Source organism: Malaya genurostris, chromosome 2 (genome assembly GCF_030247185.1).
Source record: "Malaya genurostris strain Urasoe2022 chromosome 2, Malgen_1.1, whole genome shotgun sequence".
Taxonomy (NCBI): domain Eukaryota; kingdom Metazoa; phylum Arthropoda; class Insecta; order Diptera; family Culicidae; genus Malaya; species Malaya genurostris.
The window spans coordinates 92,988,746-93,011,643 of record NC_080571.1 but is presented as its reverse complement, the minus strand read 5'-3'; the positions used below and the strand labels follow the sequence as shown (position 1 = coordinate 93,011,643).

Genomic DNA, 22,898 nt, shown 5'->3' with positions numbered 1-22,898 from the left:
CAAAGGCACATCGAAGAGGAAGAGTGCAAAGGCACATAGAAGCAGGAGAGTGCAAAGGCACACCGGTGCGAAGGCACTTCGGTGCAGAAGCATATCGGTGCGGAGCACTAGGAAGAAGGAGACAAGACAACTCGGTCTTTCCACTGCCATACAACACGCAGCTATACACCGGTGACCTGCGCTGGTTGCAGCTGGCGAAGACAAAAGTAAATCGGAAATCGAGTGGTGCTGGATGTCAGGTAGCAGTAGCATCACATCCAACAATCAGCATCCAACAAGAACATCTAGAGCAACGAGGATCTACACGGCAGTGCAACGGAGATAGACAACAATTTCAAGGTAGAAGTTTTTTCTTTTCCTTTTGATTGAGTACTGTGTAGTGTTGGTTTCAAATTTTATTTTAAAGTTTAGTTAAAAATTTTAATGTAATGGATGAATCCATGGACGTAAATCCTAGCATGAATCCGATACCCCCACGAACGAAAAAATATCAGGAGAGCTCTTCTGGGCCTTGGATAGTCTTTTTTAGACGTATATCAAAGCCATTAAACATTTTTCAAATTAATAAAGGTTTGACATCACGATACTCTTCAGTCAAAGAGATCATAAAAGTAAATAACGATAAAATTCGTGTTGTGGTAAATAATTTGAAACACTCGAATGATATTGTCTCTTCGGAACATTTCAATAAAGAGTATAAAGTTTACATACCCTCCAAAGATGTCGAAATTGACGGTGTTGTTACCGAAGCGAGTCTTTCGGTAGATGATTTACTCAAGCATGGTGTTGGTCGTTTCAAGAACTCTATGCTTGAGGGTGTGAAAATACTGGAGTGCAAACAACTGTACTCAGTAGTTCATGAAGAGGAAAAAAAAGTTTATCGCCCATCAGACTCGTTTCGAGTGACATTTGCCGGGTCTGCGTTGCCGTCCCATGTCTATGTCGATAAAATTCGCCTCCCTGTTCGGCTTTTTGTTCCAAATGTAATGAATTGTACGAACTGCAAAAAATTCGGCCACACAGCTACTTACTGTAGTAATAAACCAAAATGTATTAAGTGTGAAGGGCCTCATAAAGATAATGATTGCAACAAGGAAATTGAAAAATGTATTTATTGTGGGAATAGTCCTCATGATGATATTTCAGTATGCACTGCATTTAAAGTGCACAAAGACAAAATTAAGCTTTCTTTAAAAGCACGGTCTAAGCGCACATATGCAGAAATGCTTAAAACGGTCATTGATGTCCCCCCTTTGGAAACCGAAAACGGGTTTTCAAATCTAGAGGAACCAGAGGACTCTGACTCTGACGAAAATAGTGAAGGTAATTCGTTTATCACTACCCAAGGGTCAGTTAAGAGAAAGAAGTCTTCCTCCAAATTACCAAAAAAGACACCTAAAATTTCATCTTCAAAAAAAGATCCCCGTGTTAAACAAAAAAAGTCAAAACCAAAGATTGTGCCTCCTGGTTTGTCAAATTCACAAACTAATCCAGGATCTAGCACAGAAAAAGGTAATAATCCTGTGGGCTCCATTTCACAGCCACCAACAGGATTACTGAAGTTTTCGGAAATTGTTGAATGGATTTTCTCAGCATTCAATATATCTGAACCCTTAAAGACCCTCATAATGGCATTCCTTCCAATAGCTAGAACCTTTTTGAAGCAGTTATCAGCTCAATGGCCAATTGTCTCAGGTTTTGTATCTTTTGATGGATAATTTATCACCCGTCGCAAATGATACAATCACTGTCCTGCAGTGGAATTGTCGAAGCATCATGCCAAAACTTGATTCATTTAAAATATTATTGCATAGTCAAAAATGTGATGTATTTGCTTTATGCGAAACATGGCTTACTTCAAACATAGCTTTAAATTTTAATGATTTTAACATTATACGTCTCGATAGAGACTCTCCGTATGGTGGAGTGCTTTTGGGAATTAAGAAATGCTATTCCTTTTATAGATTAAACATCCCTTCAACTTCTAGTATAGAAGTTGTTGCTTGCCAAATAAACATTAAAGGCAAAGATATTTGCATAGCTTCGGTTTATATTCCTCCAAAAGCACAAGTTGGACAGCAACAGCTTAATGAAATGGTTGAAGCCCTTCCTGCACCACGATTGATTCTGGGGGATTTAAATTCGCACGGTATTATGAGGGGCTCCGTTTACAATGATAGCAGATCATCTTTAATACAAAACATTTGTGACAATTTTAGCATGACGGTATTAAATATGGGTAGCATGACACGGATCCCAAGACCTCCGGCACGCCCAAGTGCATTAGATCTATCTCTTTGCTCAACATCAATTCGACTAGATTGCACCTGGAAAATACTGCCTGATTTACACGGTAGCGATCATTTACCAATCATCATCTCAATTAGCAGTAGCAATTGCATTGCTACTTCCGCTAGTATTCCATATGATTTGACAAAAAATATCGACTGGATTAAATACCAAAGTAGTATCTCTAGTATTTTGAATTCAATGGAAGAGCTCCCTCCACTTGAAGAATATGACTTCCTCATTTGTTCGATTCTGGAGGCAGCCGAACAATCCCAAACTAAACGCTTTCCTGGGCCAACGACTAACAGAAGGCCTCCCAACCCCTGGTGGGACAAAGAGTGCTCAGAGGCTAAACTCGCAAAACAAAATGCTTGCAAGACGTTTCTAAAACGGGGAGGAGGAACTCCTCAGAATTTTGAAAAACTTATGGTTTTAGAAACCAAGTACAAGAGCATACTTCGAGCCAAAAAATGTAGCTATTGGAGACATTTTGTCGAAGGTTTGTCAAGAGATACCTCAATGAGCACTCTTTGGAACACGGCCAGACGAATGAGGAATCGTAACGTGGGCAATGAGAGTGATGAATACTCGAACCGATGGATATTTGACTTTGCTAGGAAAGTTTGCCCAGATTCTGTTCCTACGCAGAGCATTATACGGGAATCTCCTCCAAATAATGGTTTTATTAATAACCCATTTTCAATGATGGAATTTTCTATAGCACTCTTGTCTTGTAACAATAACGCTCCAGGGTTGGACAGAATTAAATTCAACTTGGTGAAGAATCTGCCCAACCTCGCAAAAAGACGTTTGTTGGAATTGTTCAACAAGTTTCTTGAGCAAAATATTGTTCCACCTGACTGGAGACAAGTGAAAGTTATCGCCATTCAAAAACCGGGGAAACCAGCTTCCAATCACAACTCATATAGACCCATTGCGATGTTGTCCTGCATCAGAAAATTGTTCGAAAAAATTATTCTACGACGTCTCGACACTTGGGTCGAGACGAACGGTTTGTTGTCAGATACTCAGTTTGGCTTCCGTAGAAATAAAGGGACGAATGATTGCCTTGCATTACTTTCGTCTGACATCCAAATTGCCTTCGCTCAAAAGCAACAAATGGCATCTGTATTTTTAGACATTAAAGGAGCATTTGATTCAGTTTCCATTGATGTTCTTTCAGACAAGCTTCACCAAAATGGACTCCCAGCGGTTATAAATAATTATTTGCACAACCTTTTGTCAGAGAAACACATGCATTTTTCACATGGCGATTTGGCAACACTCAGAAATAGTTACATGGGTCTCCCGCAAGGCTCATGCCTCAATCCGCTCCTCTATAATTTTTACGTAAATGACATTGACAGCTGTCTAGTAACCCCATGTACACTAAGGCAATTGGCAGATGATGGCATGGTTTCAGTTACTGGACCCAAAGCTATTGATCTGCATAAACCATTGCAAGATACCTTAGATAACTTGTCCGATTGGGCTGTTCATCTTGGTATCGAATTCTCTGCGGAGAAAACAGAGTTAGTCGTCTTTTCAAGAAAGCATGATCCCGCGCAGCTTCAGCTCCATATGATGGGAAGAATGATCCAACAGGTTTTAACTTTTAAATACCTCGGGGTGTGGTTCGATTCCAAATGCACGTGGGGAGGACACATTAGGTTTCTGATAACAAAATGCCAACAAAGAGTAAATTTTCTTCGAACAATAACAGGATCTTGGTGGGGTGCTCATCCGGAAGATCTAATAAAATTGTATCAGACAACGATACTTTCAGTGATGGAATATGGATGCGTTTGCTTTCGTTCCGCTGCAAACTCTCATATTATCAAACTGGAGCGAATTCAGTATCATTGTTGGCGAATTGCTTTAGGGTGCATGCATTCGACACATACAATGAGTCTTGAAGTTCTGGCGGGAGTTCTTCCATTAAAAGATCGATTTTGGGAGCTTTCATCACGCCTGCTAATAAGATGTGAGGTGCTGAATCCCATGGTAATTAATAATTTCGAACGACTAGTCGAGCTTCGATCTCAAACAAAATTCATGACAGTATATTTTAACCATATGTCACAGGAAATCAACCCTTCAAGATATATTCCTATCCGTGTCAGCCTCCTAAATGTCCCTGACTCAACTTTATTTTTCGATACATCCATGCAGCGCGAAGTGCGTGGAATCCCGGATCATCTACGTTCGACGGAAATCCCAAAAATATTTTCAAGTAAGTTCAGGCATATTGACTCTGAGAAAATGTTTTACACGGACGGATCGCGAATTGAAGAAGCGACAGGGTTTGGTATGTTCAACAATAATGTTTCGGCCTCATTTAGGCTTCAAGAACCTGCATCTGTTTATATAGCAGAGCTAGCAGCAGTTCATTATAGTTTGAGTGTAATCGTCACATTAATTCCAAACCATTATTTCCTCTACACAGATAGTCTGAGTGCAATTGAAGCCATTCGCTCAAACATGACTGGCAAGACTGAACCGTTTTTCCTGGGCAAAATAAAACAGTGCCTGAACGACATATTGAACAATAATTATCTAATCACTATAGTCTGGGTCCCGGCTCATTGCTCCATTCCTGGCAATGAAAGAGCCGATATTTTAGCCAAACGTGGTGCTATTGAGGGTGAAATTTATGAGAGACCAATTGCTTTCAACGAATTCTATAACTCGTCTCGCCAAAGAACACTTGCCAGCTGGCAAGCTTCTTGGGATAAAGATGATCTGGGTCGGTGGATGCACTCAATTATTCCGAAAATATCGACAAAGGCATGGTTCAGGGGACTGGATGTGAGTAGAGATTTCATTCGTGTGATGTCCAGACTCATGTCCAATCACTACTCGTTAGATGCACATCTCCTTCGAATTGGGCTCTCCGAGACTAATCATTGTGCTTCTGGCGAAGGTTATCGAGATATTGATCATGTCGTTTGGACATGCGTGGAGTATCGTGATGTCAGATCTCAACTAATAAATTCTTTGCGTACCCAAGGTAGACTATCCAATATCCCAGTTCGAGACATTCTTGCTTGTCGTGACCTTTCATACATGAAACTTATTTATCATTTCATAAAGAAAACTGGAGTTTCAATTTAATAAAGGCCCCTTTCAAGACTTAGTTCTGATCCCAGCTGCGTCCATGAGTTCAACCAATAGCTAAATTAGAATAAAAATAATGTAATGATACAAACAAACTCGAAACAGTTTATGAAATTATTAACAAAATGTCTGAAAATAACAGCTTATTTTATAATTTATAGAAGTTAATCGTTTGGTTCAAATAATATTTCCGAGTAGATTTCATAATTAATGACGAGTTACCTAAGATGATATTTAAGTAATAAGAGAATATGTTTTAATAAATGCAAAACGTTGTGACTATGTTAGAATTAAATTAGGATAAGAATATTATGTAAAAGTGATGCTACGGCGAAGAAAAACTTATGTAAACTGCCTTAAGAAATAAACGTATTTATGGAAAAAAAAACATCCGGTTTCGGGGATACAGGGTGATTGGTATAAAAATGTCTATTCCACATAAATTAATCAGGTTTATCGGGTTAGCAGATTTGGATAACCGATAAAAAAATTAACTTTTTGTCGATTCAGAAGGCACCTAAAAATTTAATTCGGGCTATGATTTCTCAAAGATGTCTTCACTGATTTTCAAATATTTTGAAACAAATGTAAAGTATACAGCTATTCAGGAGAATTTATCTGACTTCGGCCATACCGATTTTAGAATTCCGGTTCCAGTATAAAATCGTTTCTCAAAGCTCAATCGTTTTCTTAAAAAAAGCATAATCAAATATCAGAAACAAAAATTCAAATTAAAGTAAACTTATATACAAAATTAATTAATTTTATCCAATTAAGAATTCCGGTTCTCGAATTACATGATGATGAATTTTTAAAATTCAAACCAATATAGAAGATGGGATTGAGCTTCAAAGTTGGACTCAAAACTGTTGTAATTTATTCGTCATATGGCCATACGAATCGGTTTGGGCTATGCTGGTTCCTGAATACCGCCTCTGGAAGTACCTTAAATTACCGCAAACTCTAAAGTGGAACTTACATATCATGGCATCTTTAATCGATTATCACACTTCTAGATTTAAATTCGATCCGATTTGCAGTTTCGACATTACAGAGTAATGAGTGATTAAAATCTCAAATTGTCGCTTAAAACGACGGTCATTAAAATAATGTCATGAAAACTTAAACACCGAAGAATATTCATGCAAAAACACATGCAGATTGATAAAAAAAGGTATCATCTCACTGCTAGGTGGATTAAACACGTTTTTCATATGTAGGAATTGTATTCAAAATTTGAAAAAAATTGGTGCAGTGGTAGTTTTTGAATGACGATGGACACGGACTTTCAAAACCTGCTTTCGAGAAAAACGCGTTTAAAGTTTTTTGTCTATAAAATCAATGGAAACAATTAATTACTCCAGGGAGCCACATTTTCAAAAAAGCCTATTTTTTCTTCTATAATTTATTATAATGAAACATTTCAAGAATGTTTTGTCAAGTTTTGAAGTCAATCGAAGTAGAAATCTTGGACCTGTGCGCCGAGCTCTTGCTACTTCGTAGAATGAGATAGCCATAGATAAAGGTCCATAACTTCCAGAGGTTCGTTCCAATAGGCTTGAAAATTTCACAGAAAATTCTCGAAATTTTTCACTATAGGAAAATATAAAGAAAATAATAAATGATTTTTCAAAAGTGTTAGACCCTACCCGCCCCTTAAATGAATTTCCTCATATACATTAATTTTATTTTATAAAACCGATTTTCAATCAGAATAAGTGTCGTCACTGATACACACAAACAAGTGGCAGATTTACTTTGGGCGCCGTTCGCCAAACGAGAGACAACCGATTTGTTCGGACATTTGTAGCGAAATAAATGGGCATTTTTAAAAAGATCTGCCTCTTATCGACAGCAGTCCTACATCAATTTCATATGAGGGTCAAAGAGCAACATGCAGTTACGAACACTTTTTATACGTTACCTCTTTTTACGTAACTCTTTTTACGAACCAAGTCCCAAATAACGTAATCTTTTTTTTACGAACCAAATTAAAAATAACGTAAACATTTCCTACGAACCTACTTCGTAAGAAGAGGTTTTGGTATACATCGAAAGCGATTTCCGGCTCATCCATATTTCATGGAAACTACTACAATAAGGGTATTTTTGGAACGGGTTTAAAAAGTAGATTCCGGAAAATGATGCTTGAGGTGGTTCTGAAATTCAAGATGGCGACTTCCGGTTTCTTGATATTCATTGAAAATTCTTCCAATGTGGGTATTTCCAGAACGGGATTGATGAGTAGATGTCGGAAAACGATATTTGAGGTGGTTATTTAATCCAAGATGGCGACCTCCGGTTTCTTGATATTCCTTTGAAACACTTACAATATGGGTATTTTCGGAGAGAACTGGATTTCAAAACGACCACACACATTTTTTTTCGGTACCCACACACCAAATCTGTTCTGAAAATGTCCATATTGTGAGTATTGTTTAAGAAATATCAATAGACCGGAAGTGGTCATCTTGGATTCGGGACGATCACAAACATCGTTTTTATAGCACCACATCAAATCCTTCTCGAAAATACCCATATTGTATAAGATTTCAACTAATACAGATGATACGGAGGTCGCCATCTTGGACCCTAAACATTGTTTTCCGGCACCTTTTCATCAATTCTTCTAGAAAATACCCATATTGTACCGGAATTTCATCAATTCTTCTAGAAAATACCCATATTTTAAGGGTTTTCAAGGAATATCAAGAAACCAGAAGAAGAAGTAATATCAAGAAACCAGAAGTCTTGGATTTTAAAACTAGCCCAAACTTCATTTTCTTGCACTTACTCTTCACATCCGTTCCTCAAATAGCCATAAGATGGGCGTTTTCCACATTCATTACACAAAAATTTTTTTAGCGAAGTAAATTATAAACAACGTGAACTTTTTTCACGAACCAAATCCCAAATAACGCAAACTTTTTTTAGCAACTACCTCTTTTTACGAACCCCCGTTGAGTTCGTAAATGGAGGTTTCGGTGAATTGTCAAAAATCTATCCATTTCGGTAACAACAAGAAACAAGCATGGTTCATCGAACAAAGAATGCACATCAGTGCGAGTGCAAACGTTTCCCGTCTGTGCTTCACAGATTAGCACGCTGCTGTGAGGATTCTTTCTAAAACAACAAACGGTCGTTCATTCTCGTTTTGCGAACCGATTCCATACAGGAAGATTGAATTATTTTACTATTGTATGGCATCACAATCGCAAAAGGAACGTTATTGGCGCATGATTATGTTTATTCCAGTGTAACTTCTTACCAAACTTGGTACAGGTCAAATTATGTAATGGTATAAACAAACTCGAAATACTTTATGAAATTATCAACAAAATGTCTAAAAATAACAGCTTATTTTATAATTTATAGAAGATAATCGTTTGGTTCAAATAATATTTCCGAGTAGATTTCATAATTATTGGCGAATTATGTAAGATGATATTTAAGTAATAAGAGGAATATGTTTTAATAAATTCAAATCGTTGTGACTATTTTAGAATTATACTAGGATAAGAATTTTATGTAAAATTGATACTACGGCGAAGAAAAACTTATGTAAACTGCCTTAAGAAATACACGTATTTATGGAAAAAAAACATGGCACAATTAGTTCTTGCTCCGAAATGGTTGCCTTAAGACTATTTTTTTGAAGGGAAAGGAATGTATCAAGTGTTCCTTACAACATGGAAATGATTAAATAATAAGGTGGAGAAAACTCTGTTAAAGGGATTTTCTTTCTGTTTCATAGTAGTTTCTCTAAAAAATATATCGTGCCGTTTATTATAACTATATACATATGTTGTATGAAGGAAACCGTTGTACAAGTTGTGTCTATGAATACGTCTGTGAAAGTTCCGCACTCGAGTTTCGAAATGTTTGAACCTAGTATGAGAACCTTTAATTCGAATCATAGATTCGATCTTCTGCCAAATTTTTACCACTTGCGATTCTCTCTTGGTAAATTCTAAACAGCGCCGATCATTGCAAAACTGTCTCTATTTTGGTAAGAGTCGTGACATACTCATACTGTATGTCTGAGCGAAGAATAGTAGAAACACTCTCTCACGACTCACGGATTGAGAAGTAGTGAGTTCTTGTAGTACCTGATACCAAGTTGACGATGTTGACTGAAATGCAGAGCAATATCGAGCCGCTCTCGGAGAAATGATCGCCAATCACCAACACTGCACCCTACACTGTACCCTACAAGAAATCGGACAAACGAACACCAACATCCAAGACCATCGAATAGATTTCCATACCGGTTTCAAGCAAACCCAGAAATTCTGAACAAAAATTGACAACAATACAGTGCTTCATCGAGATGCATCTGAATATATATGGATTTCAGATACGTGTTTGTAACTGGTTTGTGTGATTCACTATTTGGGTGTACTCTAGTAGAACCCAGAAAGCAACCTACGACTAACGAGATTCACATCAAAGTTATTCTGAACAGTGCGGAGCGGGTGCGCTTCCATTGCTGACGGTGGCACTCGTTACCTTTAAAGACATCAAACAACACCAAGGGAAAGGAATTTATCAGAAAAGCACACAGATTCGAATGTAGATGTGGGAACATGTTGTAAACAGTTGGAACCACAACTCAACCTTCTGAACGTATGGCCTCGGTGCCCTAATGATGGGTTATGTTTGCTCCGAACTGGGCAATCGTTCTAAAATACCAGGAAATCAAGATTGAATCGACGTTGGTTTCCGTCAATCACATGTGCGATAGTGTAATTATACAGAGAATTCACTGTTTTGAAATGGTAACAGTTCGGCTGAAAAGTTCGTATCGTTCAATAGAAACACACATTGTTTGCCAAAATTCAACATAATTGCCATCAGAGGCGATACAGCGAATATAGCGATCTTCCAACTTTTCGATACCATTTTTGTAGTACGATTTGTCCTTTGCCTCAAAATAGGCCTCAGTTTCAGCGATTACCTCTTCATTGCTTCTAAATTTTTTACCAGCGAGCATTCTCTTGAGGTCTGAGAACAGGAAAAAGTCACTGGGGGCCAAATCTGAAGAATATGGTGGATGAGGGAGCAATTCGAAGCCCAATTTGTTCAATTTCAGCATGGTTTTTCGTTGTTGTTTTTGATCGATTGTGAGCTCACGCGGCACCCATTTTGCACAAAGCTTTCTCATATCCAAATATTCGTGAATAATATGTCCAACACGTTCCTTCGATATCTTTAGGGTGTCAGCTATCTCGATCAACTTCACTTTACGGTCATTGAAAATCATTTTGTGGATTTTTTTCACGTTTTCATCGGTAACAGCCTCTTTTGGACGTCCACTGCGTTCATCGTCTTCGGTGCTCATATGACCAGTACGAAATTTTGCAAACCACTTACGAATTGTTGCTTCGCCCGGTGCAGAGTCTGGATAACACTCATCAAGCCATTTTTTGGTATCGGCGGCACTTTTTTTCATCAAAAAGTAGTGTTTCATCAACACACAAAATTCCTTTTTTTCCATTTTTTTCACAATAACAAAAGTAGCTTCACTCAAAATGCAATATCTCACAAACTAATAATCAGACAGCTGTCAAATTTATACACGTATCTTTTGAAGGTTGGCACTAACTGAAAATGGTATGGATTTAATTCTAGTGCCGCCCTCTCATAGAAACGATACGAACTTTTCAGCCGATCTGTTATAACAATTGATACGGTATGGTTATCGACTGAAATCATTCTTGCTGGTTAGTGGACCTAGACCTAACTGCGATCATTCGCGAAACGGCAACAAAGTTACTTCGACAGTACATTGTAACAGTATTAAAATATACATGAGCCGGGTTTTCACCGGAATTTAATTACTCTTTCCCCGAGCAGTTTGTTGTTTCTCAGTTTTCTCGTTTTATGAAACAAAACAGTAATCGATACTTGACTGGTTTTTCTCAGAAACCAAGTTTCCCAAGTCGAAACAAATATTGGCTTGGTTAGAAACAAAACAAACAGGAAAAAGTTGCTACTAAAAACATGAACTTTTCAACTACGTCAAACAAGTCCTAAACTAACGTCGCTGTAGCGAAAGGTCACGGAAGCAGTTTGATATTTATGAGATGCTCCTTTGCTAAGTTTCGAGTAGAGGTGAAAATTTGTTTACCCAACGAAATAAGTTGTTTTTCTATACTAAATAAAATGCTTAAACTCAGCTCTTTCTTACTAAGTAAAATTGAACTTCTTTAAAAAATAGAGATTTTGTTGAACAGTCTTATGATTTTCTCCATTGTTTTTTCGCAACGACAACAGTGCGAAGTTAGAGGGAATGATTTTTGGTCAAGAAATCTGAATAACTTCAAGATAGTCAAAATAGAGAAAACTATTATAAAGACCCCCTGCTGGTCAAAACACCCTCTTCGCGTTTTTAAGCATTCTAGACTTTTATGAACAAAAGTTTTCATGTGATCTTTCTGCTATGCAAGTTTGGCAGTTGTCGTTTGCTTAAAAAAATAATTAGACAGCTTTTCGATGTAAGGTTTTGTTTCGATTGAATAAACATTATATTCGTATAAGGCGTCTAATAATCGGTTGCTACTTATTAAATAACTTTTAGCAGTAATAACGTCCCTATTTAGGATATAAACATGCAGAATAGATCACTACGAATACTATGTCGGAGGGCCGAGTATGATAATCGACTCAATTCGTTATGTTAAACAATGTCTGTGGGTGTGTGTCTGTGTCTAATAATCTCATTAGATCTTCTCCGAGATATCTGAACCGATTTTCACAAACTTAGGGACAAATGAAATTATTTTGAAAAAAAATTAAAAAAAACCTGTTTTAATCCATCTAGTGGTGTAATGTTGCCTTTCTCATATCAATCATACTATTATATATAACACTGTGGTATTCTTCTAAATAATTTTCTTCGATTCTTAAAGGAATAATCGAAATCAGTTTGTTCGATTTAGAAAACTTTTTACGGGTTTTCGCCCCTTTCAGTAATGGTAAAAAATGTTTAACACACTTTACCCTATATTTCCGAAAGTCGGATGTTATGTTGTAAAATGGACGTTTTGTGTTTTGAACCACTCGACCAATTCCGCTAATTCGTGGATATTTTGTCAAGAAATGTCTGCCGTTTTTGGGAAAATATGTGCTACCAATGCCGGATCTCTATAGTAGCATGTCCGAAAAACGTAAAACTTTTCAGAACCTGAGATCCAACCAAAGCCCCGGTAAAGGAGGATGGTTTTGACCCAGTGATTGGTACCTCTCAGCGATGCCAACGAAATGGCTGGTTCGGTGAGGAGTGCCAGCGAATAACGAATGAGAAAAACACTGCCAGAAGCCGAATGCAAGTGGCTGGTACCCGTCTCAATAGAGAACGGTCTACCCTGTACCGTTCTCTATTGAGTAAGATCAGATGAGAAACAAATCCACCACAGGAAGCGGCACAAGACTGCGTCAGTGCCCGCCATGTGCAACGACCGCGAAGGAAATTTACTGACAGACAACCCAATGATGGCAGCCAGGTGGAAGGAACACTTCAAAGATTTGTAGAACGGTGAAGATGTAAGCGTATCAAGAAACAGGATAGATGTAGAAGAGGACGGTCAAGCAGTGGAACTAGCAATACTGGATGAGGTTGAGAAGGCTCTGAGCGAACTGAAAAACAGTAAGGCTGCTGGGAAAGAAGAGATCCCGGTCGAACTTCTCAAACGCGGAAGTGAGCAGCTGCACCAATCGATTCACCATATCCTCCTAAGAACATGAGATGATGAAGAATTGACTACTGGCTGGTTGGATAGCTTCATATGCCCAATATACAAGAAAGGGCAAAGACTACAGTGCGACAATAACCCTTCTGATTTCGGCGTACAAATTACTGTCGCGCATCCTGTTTAACAGACTGAGACTGCTTGAGAAGTCCTTCGTCGGCGAATACCAGGTTGGTTTTCGCGAGGGACGATCAGCGACGGAACAGCGGACGATCCTAGATAAGTTCCGGGAGTACAACTTGCAGACTCACCATCTGTTTATTGATTTCGAAGCAGCGTACGACCCAGTAAAAAGAAATGAACTATGGCAGAGTGTTCGGATTGCAGACGAAGTGTCAACCTCGTTTGTGTGGTTAGATGGATTAAAGCAGGATGATGCGCTATCAAATTCACTGTTCAACATTGCACTTGAAGGTGCGATTAGGACATCTGGCGTGCAGGGGAATGGCACTATCATCGATCGTAGGGCAGTGGAGGAGATATTTGTTCCTCTGAAGAAGGAGACTTGATAGGCTTGACCATCAACTCTACCAAGACGAAGTACGTGGTTGCGGGTAGAGACAGAGGCAGGCCTAGTGGTGTTGGTGCTGACGTAACGATTGATGGGGATGTGTTTGAAGTTGTCGAAGAATTTGTTTACCTTGGAACACTTGTGACATGTGACAATGATGTTTCCCGTAGAGTGAAAATACGTATTGCAGTTGCGAATAGGGCCTTTTACGGATTACCTAACCAGCTGAGGCCTCACAACCGGCAAACAGAAACGAAACTCGCTCTTTATAAGACACTGATCCTTCAGGTGGCTCTGTACGACACTCTTCAGTGGGCTGGTCACTTAGTGCGAATGATGGAAGAAAGAATTGCGAAATTCAGTAGAGAACCTGGTTGAGATCGACGACTTCGTGGAAGGTCGAAAAAGACCTGGGATCCCTAACCGTTCAGGGGAACTGGAAAACATCGCCCAAGACCGACGAAGATGGAGCTCTACAATACGGCCGGCACTGGCGTGAAGTCACGCTGTAGCCATCCAGGTATCCAGGTAGGTACGTAAGTATTACAAAGTTGGAGTTTTGTGTTTTTGAACGTCATTTGTATGCCAGTTTTAGCGGTTTTCATGGTAGGTAGACCAATGGCAACTATATAACTTTATATTTCCCTTTAAAAGCTTAAACATTTTTACATAACATATCCAAAAATTATCGATGCGGTAGTTTTTGTTTCTGTGTTATACATTTTCTTGTTGTGAATACGACTTACTTTACTATGGGGTGCCTTTTCAAAATGTACCCTCTGAAAGAGTGATAAGTTTTTGATCGTGAATATCTCTTGTTGTATCTAACGAATCAACATAATTTTTGCTACACGCCATCGGAAATATGATCACAATTTTATGATAAAATTATCAGTTGTGTGACTTAATCTCAAATAATTCAAAATTAAACTTTTCTGAAATGTTTGATATAAACGAGTGTCAAAGGGGATAATCCATAAGGCGCGTTTGCCTTGCTCGTATTTTTAAAGCTCATAGCTCAGTGATCTGTGAAAGGATTCATATAATCTAACTACCAATAGAATCGAAATTTTTCAACTTAAACGTGTATAGCAAAAGCATTGATGTATTTCAATAGTACACTATTGAAAAACCTGTCTCATTTGACCCATGTCAACACCAGCCAATCAAAACGCGTTCTGAGGAAGAGAACAAAATATCTGCTGCTGTATAACAAATCGTTCGAGAAAAATGTTCCGAAAAGTGTTGAATATCGCAGTGAGTTCCTAAATTTGGTCCTTCTGAATGCTAGAAACGAATCCCTTTCAATGAATTATGCAAATCTGAAATGAAATAATCGACATTAAAATTCTGTATGCGGCTATTTTTATAGCTGTTAGGACCTCCCATTAGTGAAAAAGCTACAAACGAAATCAGATAAAAACAAACCTCTCAACAAAAATTGGATTAGTTTAGATTCTATCGCCACTGCGATCAGATGTATTTTGTGTCGTTTGCAAAGCTAGTTTCGCTTCCGACAAGAGCGATTACGTGACAGCTGCCAGTCATTTACATTGGTGAAAAAGCAACGGTAGAGAGCATTACACAAAATCAGCCGTTCTAATGGCTCTAAAGAACTATTACGATTTGTTGTTCGCATATCGAAAGTTAATTTCCTCAGTTTAGTGCAAATCTGGAACAGTTTGGTTAGATTTGTGCACTTTTCGCTGTGTGAAATTCACAGTAATCGAGATCAAGTGAAGCCTTTTTTATTTTTGCGAAAAATGTGGAAAAGGAGAATGCTTGCATAATTCATACAATTGATCAACTAATTGATATTCGGAAGTGTTAAGGAACATGTCAGTTGTTTTTGTATTCACGACATCCAGTTATGTCTCTGACATTACACACCCACCTTTTTAAATTTTCAAGTCTTCGTTGTTTGCGACAATGCGCCTCCATTTATTTATGGTGATTGTAAAATGAACACATTCCTACCTCTTTTATATTGTAAAACAGACCCATTGGTCTGCCTACCATAAGAACCATTTAAAAGGGATACAAATGATGTTCTAAAACACAGAACTCCAACTTTGTATTACTCACATATTTTTCGCAAAAACTGCAGACATGTGGTTCGAAAGTTAATTAATCAAGAACATCTTTTTTAAAGAAAATAAAAAAAACAAAAAAACTACGAAAGCTTGAATTTTTGAAAAAGACGCCGTTCTATTGACTAAATGTCATCATAGACGCTCGGGGAGGCAAGAGATAGGAACTTGTGAGGACTTAGTTATCTCACCATTTGACGACATGTAGTATTTTGTAATTAAATTGCTCAAAAACTTTTTAGTTTGTGAATTGAAAAATATGCAGTCTTTGACAAAAATAACTATTCTGATAATTAAAATATAATTGTAGAACATCCGAAAATTCTAAAAATTAATTGAAAAAGGTTATGATGGTAATACTAGATTTTGGGGGTCCTTATTAAACAGTGCGTCATATCTCGACATCAATGCATTTTAAATTGTTTATGTTTTTGGCATGTTTTCTTGTTTGAACATGATCTACAATTTTTCTAAAGACATAAATGCTCTATCTCGTATTGTATGCAAAATAATTGTTTTAACTCACTTGTAGGTGGATTACTGTCAACATTGATTATATTAAAGGAAGCGGACTATTTCTAACAGAAATTCTTCTGAAGACATGGAAACTTCAAAATTAACCCCTGAAGCACAAATAAAAAACGCGTGTTTTTACATGATTGGGACCACTGTGCCATTGGGTTGTTCGAGCAATTGATGTGGAACAAGACAACCAATTTCTAATGATCTACAATCAAACAGTCCTTTCAATCGTCAGACTTTTGAATCCACAATTTCACGAGAGTCTGCTTAGATTGATGTTGATTAGGAATCAACACCGAACATTGTTGGTTTTATAGCCGTCGAAATTACACCAATATCCCAAATGTATGCAATTATATCGTTGTACATACTTGCGATACGATTTTGATATTTAAGCTTCTCTTCGCCAAGCTTGTGCTCAAGTTTTGTATGCAAGCGGTTTATTTATTTATTTATTTATTTGGGAGCAGGGAAAAGCTTGATGGAGATGAAATTTGGCAATCTCTCTCTCCAGCAGGCATAAAACCTCCTCATCAGTATCAACAGATTACAATGATCCAACAGATACATTTGGACTTAACACTAACAATTAGAACTATCAGGAATCAGGAATCAGAACAAATTGGCTCAAATGGCACGTTCCCCTTGATATTTGGAGATTTGTGCCTTGCCATCAATTTGTTTTTAACATCATTTTCCCGATATATAAGAGGGAAGGATTGAAAGGAAATGGTAAGGGTTGGACTAGGAGGATGGGAAAAATTGACGACACAAAAACACATAAAAGCAGAAGTAAATTCTGCACCCCTAAGGGATGCTGAACAATCTGCTGAGGATCACATTTAGTGGAAGCAGAAGGAAATTCTGAACCTCTACGAGGTCCCGAACAGTCTGCTGTTAATAAAACCTCCAACCCCCGAGAGGATTTAGAGATCTTACAAAAGCGACACCATTCTGCACTCCCGGAAGAATGCAGATCGACTCGCAGTATGTACGAGCAGAAGTAAATTCGGTACCCCCCAGAGGATGCCAAACAATCTGCCAAACCCTATTTAAGGTGAATACAGAAGGGATTCATTCACTTCAGGAAGAACGATGAACTCTTCTGACTATAGCTCCTTACCACATTGGGTGAGAAACGAGAGAATATCCTTCAATTTTAGCTCCGCATACACAGACTCAACCATGTATGGAGAACCAAAAACCCGGATACGTAGCTGCGTCAATGCGGGACAGTTACATATCAGATGATATGAAGTACCACAATCGCATTCACACAAATCACACGAATAATACTCAGCACGTTGAATAGTAGCCATGTGATAATTGAGTTTGCAATGTCCAGTCAGAGCTCTGACCAGAACACTTCAATGATACTTGGAGAAATGCAGTAGACACTTTGACATTTTCAGATCTAAATCTGGTAGAAATGCTTTTGTCTGAGCGCAAGTTTGCAAGCTGCGCCAGTAGCTGGCATGTTTGGATGCAGCCCAAGAACGTATCTTGTGCTTTATCCAACTAGTTGAAAGTGGTAAAGCTGGTTCAGGACCAACGAAATCATTCGTTGCACCAGCTCTAGCCAACTCATCAGCCCATTCATTTCCAGTAATACCAGAATGGCCGGGTACCCATAAGAAGTAAACAGCATTTGAAATGCTGAGGTCTTCAATTTGAGTTCGACATGCGATCACTAGATTCGACCGTGAGTCATTCGAACTGAGTGCTTTTAAGGCTGCCTGACTGTCGGAACAAAAATAAATACGTTTACCACAGATCCTCTGCTGAAGTGCCGATTGTACTCCACACAGAATTGCGTAGATTTCTGCTTGGAACACAGTACAGTATCTACCAAGTGAATGAGACTGCTCCAGCCTATTTCACGACAGTAGATACCAGCACCAGCACGACCATTCAACAGAGAACCGTCCGTAAAACAAACTATGTGTTCATCAAGTTGTCGTTCCAGACAACCAGACAATCATTCCTAACGAAGAGGATAGCTCACTTTGAATGTTTTAAAAGGAAAACTGCATGTGAGAGTTAGGTCACTAGGAGCGAGTAAATACTCATCCCACGGAACCATTTGAGACCACAAGCGAGTGTGACTGGTAGCATATTCTAATGGGTTACTGTTCCAAAGCCCTGTAACCCTAAGACGGTATGCACAAGATAATGCTTCTTGTTTTAGGAACACATGTAGTGGTTTAATACGCATCTAGAGCAGCATTAGGAGTTGTCGTGAATGCTCCTGTCATCGCCATTAGGACCATCCTTAGGAGATGATTTAGCTTTGACTGAACTGTCGCGACTTCTCATTTCTGCCACCATACAAGACATCCATATGCTAAAATTGGTCTAACAATAGTTGTGTAGATCCAATGAATATATCTGGGTTTGAGTCCCCATGATTTTCTAAAAGCTCGTCTGCATTGGCCGAAAGCCATGCAAGCTCCTTCAATCCTGAAGTCAATGTGAGCAGACCAATTCAGTTTTGAGTCAAGAATAACCCCGACGTATTTAACTTGATCGACCACAGTGACCTCTGAACCAAAGAACTGCAACGGACGAGCTCCTGTAATTATCCTACGATGAGTGAAAAGCACCATTGATGTTTTGCCCGGATTCACAGATAATCCAACCTGACAACACCATTGTGCAACAGATCGCAGGGCTTGCTGCATTAAATCAAAGAGAGTGTTAATGCTTATTCCGGTCATCAATATATGATAGTCGTCGGCAAAACCATAAGTCGGAAATCCAAGGTTACTAAGTTTCCTTAACAAACCATCAGCGACTAGGTTCCATAAAAGTGGGGATAGTACACCACCTTGAGGACACCCACAGACACTCAGCTTTCTAATCTCTGCTTGCCGAAGCGAAGAACAAAGAAGTCGATTGCTAAGCATTGCGTGTATCCAGTAAGGGAAAAACCCAAGATATTCCGTTCACGACTGCAATGTTTAACCTCCTGCAGCCATTCAGCCATCGGCACGGAAATACACCTTGACTTAGGAGTTCCTATTTTTGTGGCCTTTTACGACATGGAATAGGAAACCAGTGGATCAATTCTTGGTAAAAAATAATTCCGCCGGATGCCACACGGCTCATCAGTATCAACAGATTACAATGATCCAACAGATACATTTGGACTTAACACTAACAATTAGAACTAACAATAAAAACTAACAATTAAAACTAACAATGAAAACTTAATCTATAATCCTATAACTAGTTGATGACACCAAGCATTGCATGGCAGTAATAGTGCTCTTTCTTAAAAGGTGAGAGAGAAGAAAAAGGTGGGTAGGCGAATGGAGTACCAGGGTTGGTGGAGGAGGTGGTAAAGGAGCGTGGACTAACGACGATGTTAGAATCGGCATGTAGATCTAATTAGTGACTAAAAAGGTTGCGGAAGGAAAAGAAAACGACGATGTTAGAATCGGCATGTAGATCTAATTAGTGATCGAAGAAAGCATGGTGATAGATAAAGAAAAAGAGGAAGGGACGACCGGGTTAATTTCTGCGAGCAAATCTAGTTAGTGTCCAATGAAGATGGTGGAGAGACGAAGTGGGGGTTGAACGAAAAAACAATATTGTCGGTTACAAAACAAATACTGATCGTAAGGCTAATCTGACAAGTGATTACGAAACAATCGTTTAATCATATTTCGACATAAAGGAAAATCGAAAACATTGGAACAGTTGTTGAAAGTTCGGCACATACTGGAGAATGGCTCATTGTACCCATAATTTGTTCTTGCAATAGGTAATCTGAGAAAGGGGTGGGAACGTTGATTACGTCGATGAATGTCGAGATTAATCAACTGCAAAAGCTCGGGACAGTCGATATGTGATTGAAGTAAATCAGCAACGAAAGTTGCCTTGGAGATATTTCGACGAAAAAAAAACCGATCCAAGTCAATAAGCTTACAGCGATCGATGTAACTAGGAAGATTAGCAGGATCTCTCCAAGGTAGGTTGCGCAGGGCAAATCTAACAAATTTATGCTGAATGGCTACAATCCGCTCTATGTCGATTTGATAATGAGGTGACCAGACAACAGCTGAATATTCAAGTGTCGAGCGGACTAAAGAACAATATAATGCTTTTAGACAATGTACATTGACAAAGCTCTTGGTGATGCGGAAAACGAAACCTAAAAGCTTGGATGCCTTAGAAATTACATAGTCGATATGACTTTTGAAATCTAGCTTGATATCAAGAATGATACCTAGATCTTTAACGATAGACTCACGTTTGAGTACATTCTGCGAAATGTTATAGTCGTACCTAATTAACGAGCGTTTGCGAGTAAACGACATAACGGAACATTTCGAGGCATTTAAAACCATTTTATTGCTAATACACCAGTTCACGAATATATCAAGCTGCGACTGAAAAAATATGGTGTCGTCAGGTGATTTTATTGGATAATATAATATATTTTATAGCGTGAGAAACTTAACGCTTAACCATTCTGCGATTTCGGTTGAAGCGATAAACTATTTCTCATTATTAATCGAGTTCATATAATATAAGTTAGAAATTAATCTTACGCACTCAACATGTACTCTGGGGTAGTTGTCAATTTCTCAGGCGAAACGACATAACATGGAATTTCATCCGAGCTTGCATGACACAAGATCAGAGCATACCAATTAAAGCTTCAAATCGTTTTATGGCACTTTTTGTCTTGCTGTCTAGCAACAACCTACCTCTAGCATGCTACGCGTAGGACTGAAACAATAGCTATAATTTCGCTTCTAACACATAGATCAATAAGTCCCGAGACTAACAATGGAAACAACATTTTTTTTTTGCAAAATTTTTTTTTATTCATCAACTTTTAGGGTGATACAATGGTTCCAACGTTTTTCCAATTTTTCAATACCATGTTTAAAAAAAATTGTCTTTCGCTTCAAAATAAGCTTCAGTTTCAGCGATGACCTCCTCATTTCAGCCAAATCTTTTTCCCTGGAGCATTTTTTTAAGATCAGCAAAGAGCCAGTAGTCACTGGGGCCTAAATCTGGCGAGTATGGGGTGTGGGGAAGCAGATCAAAGCTCAATTCGTTCAATTTCACCATTGTTTTCAATGTTTTGTTCATTGCTGTTTTTGTTCCATCGAAAGCAATCGCGGCCCCCACTTGGAAAAAACCTTTTTCATGTTCAATTTTTTATGAAGGATAGTGGATACACTTCCATATGATATCTGTGTCATCTCAGCAATCTCACGGAGCTTCACTTTACGATCTTTCGTTATAATTTTTGTCACTTCACTCACATTTTCCGGTGTAACGGCTTCCACAGGTCTACCCGAGCGTTCCGCGTCATTTGTGTCGGTACGACCACGTTTAAACTCGGCGAACCACCGACAAATCGTTGCTTTTGATGGACAAGAGTCCGGATAACATTTTTCAATCCATTGTTTCACTTGCACGGTGTTTTTACCCATTAAAAAACAATGTTTTATCAAAACACGAAACTCAGTTTTTTCCATTTTTTAAACAAACTACAAAACAACTTTACTCCAACCTCGATAACTCAGCTGTTTCTGATCGGATCGACTTAAAATTTTGACCCGTTTCAAGCAAAGGTTAGAACTCTTGAAAGACGTGGTTACTGGTTTACTACGAGTGCCATCTCTGCTTTAGTCTCGGCACTTATTGATCCATGTGTTATTTATAAATTCGCGTGCTCCCAACAGTTTCGCTTTTGCATCGATTGACTTCTCAGAGTGATGCTTTCCTTTGGATATATCGCTTACTCCTTCCAAACCGTCGTCTATGGTAGGGAAATCCGATATGCCGGAGATTTTTAGCAGACAAAAAAGGACACTGCTCGCTACTAATCAAAATTTCAATCATTTATAATTGAAAATACGTGGCTTGATACATTCCAATCGAATCTTAGAAATATTTCCAATCAAATAATGAAATAACATTAATAAATGATACAAAATATAGTGAGCTTTAAGTGTTTGAAACCTGCCCACATTTCTACGTGTATTTTTCCTTGAGTTTCTGATTTGCACTCCTATATAAAAAATAAAGATGTGTTCCACATTAAAAATCTTATTTTATTGTTGAAATATTTCATAACTATTGAACCAGATAGTATAAAAAATATCTTCTTTTACTGAAAGTTGCACCTTTTTAGGCTCCTGAATTTCTAAGAACATTACTTTATTGAAAAAATTCAAATGAAAAAGTTATCGAAAAAAACTGTTTTTAAGAAGAACCATAACTAAGAATAAGAAGAACCATAAGGATATGCAAACCGTTCTAATATAAAAACGGTTAGAGATACACATCCGATATCTTCGACAAAGTTGCAAAAAATTGATTATTCTTAATTATTGTGGAAGAATGCATTGTTCTATCTCATTCAGATTTGGAAATAATTTTGTAATTCATAGTTTATTCTAGGACTTGCCTTTATTAAGTGCAACTAATTTACCGAAGACTTCAAATCTCCAAGGCCAATAATAAAAGCGTAAACATTTGTTTCCTGCTAATTTTGCTTCCTGGACCACTGTGCAATGCAAAAAAAATAGTGCACTGGAACACCGCTTTTTGATGTTCTGTTGAATGAGCATCCTGGCAAAAACGTGGTACTGG

General features: G+C 38.2%; 1 protein-coding gene across 1 annotated transcript in view; it reads right to left on the bottom strand.

Annotated features, from left to right (window-relative positions):
* Positions 1 to 22,898, bottom strand: part of LOC131430731 (diacylglycerol kinase eta) — a 311,690-nt gene that overhangs the window by 287,122 nt on the left and 1,670 nt on the right. The window lies entirely within an intron of this gene.